The following is a 10,858-nucleotide window of genomic DNA, read 5'->3' on the forward strand; positions in this document are numbered from 1 at the left end:
GAAGGACAGCCGAGCGAACAAAACGGAACGAGAGAAGAGGACGAGAGGGCAATCAGAGTCGGGCAGTCGGGACTTGTACACAATAATTGTAAACCAGATTCTATTAAAATATCAGTTTATTTGAAGTGCCGTGTGCCATTATTTCCGCCTCTCCCGTGGACCAAAAGAACCCGGTGCACGGTCGTATACACAGGTCGCGAAATTCCCGTGGTGGGGGTATGCCTCTTAATGTAACGACCTGTGCTTCACACATCGTCCGCTAGCCGCGGAGCGCTGCGATCGTATGGTAAATGTGAAAACAATAGGTATACAGGGTGTATCAGAATGTTTGGTACTTTTTTCATATTTAGATAGAGCGAGCCAAACTGAGTCGAAAAGTCATGTACTATTTTGCAATTTTCGCAATAGTTGATGAGTTATTAATGATTAAAAATCACCGTATTGGCCCGGCCCACCACCAAATCCAAGCGCGCGGCGAGATGCGGCCGCCCCGCGGTCGGCGCGCGGGCAGTTGTTTACTTCAAGCGGCACGAGCGGCGCGTAACGCCGGGCCCCCGTCCTGAGCGATGATAGTTTCTCGCCTTTTTTAAATAGAAATAAAATTTTCTAACAACATAGAAAAATTTTTTGTGCGTACTTATGTACATACGTGTGTACATGCATACACAGTAAAATATCAATTGTACTGCTTAAAAAAGCGATTACTCAATTTACTTTTTTTCTGTTAGTAATTAACGGTTGTCTTTAAGAAAGAATATTTTCTTGATAATAGTCTTAAAATGTACAAATTTTAGAAAGAGTCTTTATCATGTACTCGAAAGAAGAATTTATACTCCTTCAAAGAACATAATAAAATTTTATTAAAGAAAAGTCAAAATAATAAATAAAGTAATATGAGGACCTTCGAGATTAAAATAGGAGAAGTCAAGGCTATAAGGGTCAGACGCAGATCACAGTGCGTAATATCAGAAATAACTGACTTATTCGTCGTTTTAATACATTACATCGATCCGTACGTTTCGGCTCAGCTTTGAGCCATCTTCAGCGGTAGTTACAGAAGTTAAGTTACACGTTCTCCGTACCGTATGGTGAGTTTACTGATTCAAAGTATCAGAAACATAGACCAATTGATCCATATCTGTAAATTTGTTCAATTAATGTTGAGATATTAAAAAGATCTCTTAGGAAACTCACCATTCGGTCTGAAAAACGTGGAATACAGAGCCATGTACATAATGAATACTCTCTGCGAGAAGACTTGACGATCTTGTCGACACGACACACAATGATATGAAAGGTCTTGCAAGAAGAGGCATGTCGTAGGTCAACACACCGGCGAGGATTATAACATAGCATGATTTGACACCGTCTCAAAATGACACGGATTTTTTGCATCATGCATATGTCACGGTTTTGAGCAAATTGTAATCCATGCTCATGAACTTGGTCGTTGGCAAATCGGGGTTTTACTATTGGTACATGCAATATTGTGACGGTGTCAAATCGTGCTTTGTTATAATCCTCGCCGATGTGTTGACCTACGACATGCCTCTTCTTGCAAGACCTTTCATATCATTGTGTGTCGTGTCGACAAGATCGTCAAGTCTTCTCGCAGAGAGTATTCATTATGTACATGGCTCTGTATTCCACGTTTTTCAGACCAAATGGTGAGTTTCCTAAGAGATCTTTTTAATATCTCAACATTAATTGAACAAATTTACAGATATGGATCAATTGGTCTATGTTTCTGATACTTTGAATCAGTAAACTCACCATACGGTACGGAGAACGTGTAACTTAATTTCTGTAACTGCCGCTGAAGATGGCTCAAAACTGAGCCGAAACGTACAGATCGATGTAATGTATCAAAACGACGAATAAATCAGTTATTTCTGATATTACGCACTGTGATCTGCGTCTGACCCTCATAGCCTTGACTTCTCCTATTTTAATCTCGAGGGTCCTCATATTACTTTATTTATTATTTTGACTTTTCTTTAATAAAATTTTATTATGTTCTTTAAAGGAGTATAAATTCTTCTTTCGAGTACATGATAAAGACTCTTTCTAAAATTTGTACATTTTAAGACTATTATCAAGAAAATATTCTTTCTTAAAGACAACCGTTACTTACTAACAGAAAAAAAAGTAAATTGAGTAATCGCTTTTTTAAGCAATACAATTGATATTTTACTGTGTATGCATGTACACACGTATGTACATAAGTACGCACAAAAAATTTTTCTATGTTGTTAGAAAATTTTATTTCTATTTAAAAAAGGCGAGAAACTATCATCGCTCAGGACGGGGGCCCGGCGTTACGCGCCGCTCGTGCCGCTTGAAGTAAACAACTGCCCGCGCGCCGACCGCGAAGCGGCCGCATCTCGCCGCGCGCTTGGATTTGGCGGTGGGCCGGGCCAATACGGCGATTTTTAATCATTAATAACTTATCAACTATTGCGAAAATTGCAAAATGGTATATGACTTTTCGACTCAGTTTGGCTCGCTCTATCTAAATATGAAAAAAGTACCAAACATTCTGATACACCCTGTATATTTATATAGCTTCAAATTACTTGCTTATAAAGTTTTGTTTCTTACAAAGTTTTAAATGACAAGAAGACGTTTTATTATTTACATAAATTGTATAAATAATGTAAAAATTATGGAAATTATTTGTATAATTTAAATTTTATTTAATAACACCAAGCATTAATAACACTAAAAGCATTAATTATTCTTGAAGGATTGAAAGTTTCGTAATGGTTGAAAAAAATGTAATTATACTTAAAACATTATGCATGCAATATGAAACAATTATGTAGATAATTTCCTAGTATTTTTTGAAGGATTTGAAATAACAATATCTGTATGAAATATTATAAATATATTCATATATGTATATATTAGGTACATTTATATTTATATAGAGATATACACATTATTGTTGCAAGTAAACGTGTTAATAAAAAACTATTGAAAAACTATTGAGAGCGAATTAACTATTGGATAACTATTAGATTTGAATAGTACGTACTATTCAAATTTAATAGTTAACTATTGAAAGTCCAATAGTTAATTCGCTGTCAAGTTTTTTTTCATAATATTAATAAAGAATATTAAATATTAAACATTGTTAAGTTTTGACATTTTTCTTTGAATGATACATTTTTTTTTTACTTTTTGATTTTCCTGGTAAGTGAATTGGCGCATTCTTAGTCGAATATAATAAAAAATTGCATAAGACAAGATGTCTGAACCGTGATCTTTACAGGGAAATGTGAATTCATAATTATCCAATACTTCATCTACCGTTAAATTAAAGACATTTGAATTAGTCGCGTGTTTAGAGAAACATTCTTCAACATATTTGATTAAATAAAAAAATGTAAATTTGCATAAATTAAGCCTCCTCTTGTTTTCATGTTAACCAATTGCGAAACTGAAGTATTAATGTCGGACCTTGTTAGAGCTTCTTGACAAAATTTACAAGTTCTGTAAATTTCATTCTTTAATATTTGCTTACATAGATAGCCTGTAAAAGCAATATATAATCATGTAATTTACAAATATTTATTTAAAATTCGAAGCTATGATTTCTACTAAAAGCAAACTTACATTTCAATGGTTGAAGAAAGAAAAATTTTTCATATAAAAAAATATATAAATATATATGTATAATTGTAAATAAAATATGTCTATACATGTTTTCCTTCTCTTATATAATTTCTATTCATATATACAGGCAAAATAATAAAAAGATAAATCTAAAAATAATTTTAAAAATCATTTTTGCATTGTATTTAAAAAAAAGAGAAGTTTGAGGAAACGAGAAAAATTTGCCTATATATAATTATATATAAATGTAATTGTTGTTATATATGATTACATATGGGAAAATTTTCCTTATTTCCTCAAACTTAACTTTTTATAAAAAATAAAATGCGAAAATAATTTTTTCAATTATTTTTAGATTCTTTTTTTTATTTTTTCTGTATATACGAACAGAGATTGTATAAGAGAAAGAAAACATGTATGGGCCTATTTTATTTACAATTATATATATATATTTATGTATGTTTTTGTATGAAAAATTCTTTTACCGAGAAGTTGTATGTGTAATGCTACATCTCAATATACAAATGAACGTATGGGTGGAATAACATTACACTTAACTTGTTATTGTACCCATACTTTCAAATACATATTAGAGGTTGTTTAAAAAGTACGTAACGCCTTGAAGGGGGGAGGGGGCTGGGAAGCGTCCCAAGCTCGGTTATGTAAAAAGGTGTTGAAAAGTGTTACATGAGAAGGGAGAGGAGGTCACAAATTGCCGAAAAAAAGCGTTGCGTATTTTTTTTGAACGTCCCCTTATAAGAGCTGCATCTACTGACATTAACTTCCCACTTAGTAGTTTCAGTTCCATCGTTGCCTGCCAAAGCTTCTTAAGAAGCGGTGCCAGTAACATCACAAATATCAATAAGTGATCATAAATTCAAATCCATCTTTGTTCGTGAAGTCTTTCACACACAATGAAATCGTAGTCACATTATAACTAGCATTATAATTAGTAGAAACAATATTTTTAAAATATTCAGCGTATTATACATATAATGTTAATATGATAGTAATAATCAATATTTAGTTTTGAAATAGTAAACATTCCTTTTTGTATACAAGCGGTTCATATGCCTAAATATTTACAAAATTGCGCTTACAAATAATTCATTTTTTACGAAAAATTATCACGTAAGTACTAAGTAAAAATAATTAAGAAAATATATTTAAATTTTTAATACCTTTCTTTACTTTTTTCTGGGGAATGTTACAAAATACATTCTACAAGCAGAGTATAAAGAGATTGTTAGTGACAATTAGTCACATTATCTACTGTTTTGTAACGTGCTTATGAAAGCGGTTAATAAATAAGTATTAAGTAAAAAAAAGCATGAAGTATTAAAGCAAGCAGAAGCATGTAACGTAAAAGACAGAGTACTCGAGCACAAACCTATGTACGGACAAGCGCAGTTTTTCGATCCTTATGTTTGATTTAATTAATTAAAAGCAACAGAAATAGATGAAACGACTCATAAATCAATAACAATAAAGAAAACTAAAAACTTCTCTTGTCCGAACATAGGTTCTTATCTGAGCACTAGGTCGTTTACCTTTGTGCTAATTAATTTATATAAAAAAGAACCTGTAACATAATAAATAATGCAATCTAGAACTGGGGATACGGTATAATCGTGCTCGATAACTTCATCAACCTCCCAATCTTCATTTCTTATGATGTCATCAATTTTGGTTTGTAATTTACATATGGCTGCAGCTGATGCTGACTTGGATTTTCCATAAATTTCCTTAATATCAGAAACGCTTATAACGTTTTCAACTATCTTTTCACTTACTGTGCAGTTGCCATATTTTGGTGGCCTAATTATACTGTAAACCGACAATAACTTATACAGTAGTAAAAATGTTGCACAGCTAGGATGCTCATTGGCCCCAGCAGCTCCTCGTATCGTGCCAAAAAATTTCTGTAAATATAACATTCCTCTCATTAAATAGTTACAATGATATAACTAGTATGGCCAAAAATTTTAATTTATGAAAAAGTTTTAAAATGTAAGAAATGGTAACATTCAAAGTACAGCCATGCTAAGAAATTAAATGTTTTTATTTTATTTTCACGTATATTTGTTTGCAAACCTCAAATTTTATTATACATATACCAAGTTTGTTATTAGTTAAAAGAAGAACATTTTTTAAAGTAAAATTAGTGCATTATTTTGTTAAAAATAATTTTTGTTTTCAAATACTTTTATATATTACTACACATCCACGCTATACTCGTATACGTAGAAATTATATTTAATTTCTGTTATATTTTATGACAATAGATACTTTAAAAACAAACCTCTAAGTTGTCCTGATTTACTTTGCCAGTCAATAAGTACTTAAAACCGTACTTTGTAATTAGATAATTGCATAAATCTAATGTCGATTTGATGGTTACTCGTAACCCATGCGCGGTTTCTTTACTAAGAAACTCATCGTCTGGAATAATACCATTTTGTGTATCTGTTTCCCATTGATTTAACCACTTCAAGGCGTCTTCCAATACCTTTTATTATAATAGAGTTATATGTGAGCGAATATAGTTATGTATGTAAATTGAGTAAAGTGCGAATCTTTTTGGAAGGGAAGCGATGAATGATGAGTCTATGTTGACATTAATCTAACATCTTTTGACTCATCATTCATCGCGTCCCTTCCAAAAATATTCGACATAAGTACGTTAACATTATTCAAAATAAAGTACGAATCTACGTAAGACCATTTTTCGGCCTTCTTATAAACGATTTCTTTAAACACCTTAAAAGTATATCATAAACTTTGGTTACTACTTGTGTATTCAGAAAGCGGGTTTATGGTGACTAATGGATCATATGGGTCTTTTATTTAAAAATATTTAAAAAAAATTTATTTTGAATATAGTCAACCCTTTCTTAGCGAAAAAGCATGAATATTTATTTTATTTTGTTTTTCTTAAGTGACTCGTACTTTCGCTTTCCATAATTTTTTTTAATTTGATGTAATGAAAGAAAATACTGAATGTATCGTATAAAATAATTTTTAACTTATAAAATATTTTTTGTCTAAAAAAATTAAAATATTGTAGGAGTGTAAAAGAAGCCTTATCAAGATTCAACATTTTGTACCATTAAAATAGTAAAAATATGAACAGTAACCTTATAATCCTTTGATTCTGGGGTTAGTCCTTCATTTGGCTGCTTACGATTTAAAACATCAAATAAATTGTTTATTCTCAAACAAAAGTCTACTGTCTCTTCACAACCTTGAAATTGCTCACTATTGTGTGCCAAGTAAAAACGTAATCCAACTGCGACAGAGTTGCTAAAAACCTTTGAATGTGACAAATATAAATGTAAAGTCAAATAATTAGAAAATAAAATTGTCTTAAAGAAACTTATTTAACAGAACACTTAATTAAAATATCAGTATTAAAGTTATATCAGCATTAAAGTTATATCAGTATTAAAGTTATTTATGTAATGAAGAAAATGGACAAAATGTCAGTTTTTAAAATTATTGTAATGCAAAGATAGACGTAAAAATATCTTACTTGAGTTGCAAATTGTACGCGCATTTTGGCTGTGTTGTCCAGTTCAACATGTCTCCTAGATATTTTTGGGCACACTCTAGCATTACCTGCCTGAGTATTATCTATATCATACAAACGAACTAAGTATTTCCATTGTACGTAATCATGTTTTGAATTAACCTTAAATATAAAAAAATATTTTGCATATAAAAAACATCACAGCACGTAACTTTGCACTTATATAGTATATAATTTGATTACGTACGCGTAAACGACCTTTATTGTACAGCCTATTTCGAATGCACTTTATTAAGTGCGGCGTATCCGAAAACATAAATATTTTTCTTTCTTCAAGTGGATTAGTGAACCAATTGTGCAAATTATCAATGCTACTATCAATACCAAGAGTTTTTCACATTCGTCTGTTTGTTGAAGCACCATCCCCAATCAGTCCATGTATTACAGCACCAGCATTTTCTATCAGACATATTGCTTTTAATACTATCTTCGCTAAGTCTTCACCCCCAACAGAATTTTTGGAAGCAAAGACTGCAATCGGCTGAGTACATTTCTCCGTTAAGGACTGAAATAGCAAGACGAGTCCATGTGTTGCCAAATCTTTAATGTCTGAACTTCGTGGTCCATCGTCTCCGAAATCAGTTAAGCCAGTATATGTTAATGTTTTTGAAGATACAGCAACAGATTTTCTCAGATTTATTTCATCTAGCACTAGAACACCGTGACGTTTTTGTTTATCTTTAGCTGCAAAAAATTTTTTGAAAATTTCGAAAAAATTTGTATCAAAGCCACATTTTGTGCCCATTAATGACATATAGTCTCGAACTGTTTTAGTGCACGGTAATGGAATTATATCGTTTCTTCGTAAGAACTCATAATAACCTTGCGATCCGATATTCATCAACATGCAAAGCATGATGAATTCATCCGTATAACGACGGCCTCTCGGATCTTTTTTTTTTGCAGCGGAAATAATTTTGCTTATTACAATTTTTTGATTTTTGCAAATTTTTTCTAAATTATCGTCAGTCATGTTTGCAACTTTTTCCTGCTAATTCGCGATATGATTTGTTAGTAGATCGAGTTTTTTTTTCAAACGATGAGCTGTTAACCGCTGATTTCTCATTTTTTTTCGCATCGCTTTCAACTTTATCTTATCAAAATGGTTCGAAGATGCAGAAACACGCTTAATATTAGTTCCTTTTTTCATTCTTCTAATCTTTTGTAATAATGCGTTAGAATATTTCTTACAAGAACTGCACCTCTCACTATTTTTAGATAACATTTTGCAATCTGCGTGACGCCAATCTGCACCAGCACAGACTTTCAAAGAAGTGTTTCCAGGCACACATTCCAAACCGATGGACGTTATTCCTTTACAAACACGCATGTCTTTGAATTTTTGTAAAATGTCTGGTAACATTGATATGTTGTCTAAAACTCGCGGCAGTTTCGTTCCCGTAATATCAGCAGGTGTCATGTAAATTTCATATTTAATTTCTCGGGAAGATGTAATTATAAGAGTTTTCTCAAATATATGTTTTTCTGTTCCGCGATCATTGGCTGTTACTACATATGTAAATAAAAGGGCTTTTTCTTTTTCCATTGTCAATTTACAAACGTTCCACGGTTTTGGCAATTCTAGAAAGCAATCGTTTGCAAGAGTATCATCTCCTGCTAAAAAAGAAATAAGGTATTTAATTATGCTTTCTAGTTACCTTTGTATTTAAACGTAGCATTATTTTCAATTACATTGTATAAAGTAGCATATAAATATAAATGATGTCTTATTTAAGATAGAATAAATCAAATACATAATATAAATCATTAATGCGAAAAAATTACTTATAAAATTTAATATAAAATTTTTTTAAGCACACAGTATTTTGTAAATTTAATAAACCATGAGATAATTTGGAAAATTGTAATCCTTTTCATTGGTTTTTTAGGCTTAGCAAATTCTAAGTTAAAAAAATTACAAGTATTAAGAAACTAATAGTGTACAATTGAATTCGTAAAATTTATATTTTACATCATACTTACGCTGAGCGTTAAAGTTAAATTTGACAGAATCAAACGTGATAGTCGTAAACGAACACGCAGAATTTGTGTGCATCGGAGCTTCAATATTGTCTTTTGTAACATTACTTTCTTCATAAGGTAACTCAATCTCCATGGCTGACGAATCTACTACTATATAATCAATTAATTAGTAAGAGTACAAACACTAACATACTATCTGCTTTTATGAAAATTATCAAAAAAAGTTTATTAATATACGTACAATGACAATGTACATCTGAATCAGATAAACATTCATAATTGTTGGATAAAATTTGTTCATTATCTCCGAACTCATCCAGTGCTGTTAAAGAATGTAGAATCATTTTATTAGTATAAAGTCGATAATTAATTATTATTTAAATCATTTGAATCGTTTTCTAAAACAACATATCAATCACTTACATTGAGTAGCAACGTTGGTATCACAGTTTGAAGTTGTTGGTGTGTTAACCAATTCACATCCAACTGTTGCTCTTGAATGAGAAGAGGTTGAGGCTTAAACATAAATTATTTATAAATAGATATGATTTATAATTTGCATGATGTAAATTATTAATTACATTTTTATAAACTGTATGCAAACACTGAATACAAAAACATTAATAAAAATAAAATTAATACATTTAAACTTACGTTCTTGTAGCGCATATGAATAGTCAGTGTAATTTTTTACACGAACTTCAACAACTTTTTGAGGGCTTCTTGACCTTGACGGAGACTGCTCAAATATCGTTGGTACAGCTCCTTGCTGCAAGCGTGCACGTTTAAACGGAACCTGATAAGTTAACATTTTTTAAAGAACAACTTTTTTGAAGTAAATATTTTTCATAAACAAATCATTTACCAGTTTATAAGTTAACTTTATATGAAGAACAACATAAAGTATTTCAGAAAAAATTTTCCAAAAAGATATATGTATAACAGTATATAATAAAGATTATTTAGTTTACATATATTGAATATATTTTAACAATTTACCTGAGCAATAATTTTTCCACTATTATCGTATTTTATAAATTCTTTAAGTATAAAATGTTCTTCAAAGTGCTTCTCACACACACGTTGAGTTGATCGCAAAGATTCTACTCCAGGAATCGATGCTATCCATTTTGCCCGAAGATTCTCATCCGTTGGCACTTGAAATGTTGAGCGTTTTCCGGTAGAATATTTATTTGTGACACAACTCGGTACAACACAGCCTGACGGCATTTTAACAAAATTTCTTCGTATATACACGACTTCTTCTTCTTCTTCTTCTTAGTTGTGGGTTTGCTAGGCCCAAATAACTGCGGATCGGTCACCCCTGCGGGGTCAATCTTACGACCGTGGCCGCTCGTGTATGTTATTTATACCGTTAGTAATAGCAATATGTCTCCTCTGGGAACAGGAAACCTGCTTGTTATTTCAATTTTAATGAATAAAAATTTTATATTGTATAATAACTATAAACAAAGTACTACAAAGAAAATTAGATTATACAAACAAAATAAAAGATATAGATAATAAAGAGGAGTTTCCACCATCACCAATAATAAAAATAAAAATATTAATTTATTTAATAAATGAAATTAGAAGTATATATAAAACTATTTATACAAATTAAAGGTTCCCTTCTTTAGGTTAACATTTGTCCACATTTGTCTTCCA

At 31.2% G+C, this 10,858-nt stretch overlaps 1 pseudogene; it reads right to left on the reverse strand.

The window, feature by feature from the left end:
• Positions 1 to 7,541: 7,541 nt before the first annotated feature.
• Positions 7,542 to 9,859, reverse strand: LOC139787004 (uncharacterized; annotated as a pseudogene).
• Positions 9,860 to 10,858: the final 999 nt, after the last annotated feature.

The sequence above is a fragment of the Temnothorax nylanderi genome, unplaced genomic scaffold, assembly GCF_030848795.1.
Source record: "Temnothorax nylanderi isolate EJ_2023f unplaced genomic scaffold, tnyl_v1.0 TNYL_tig1233_pilon, whole genome shotgun sequence".
NCBI classification, from domain to species: Eukaryota; Metazoa; Arthropoda; class Insecta; order Hymenoptera; family Formicidae; genus Temnothorax; species Temnothorax nylanderi.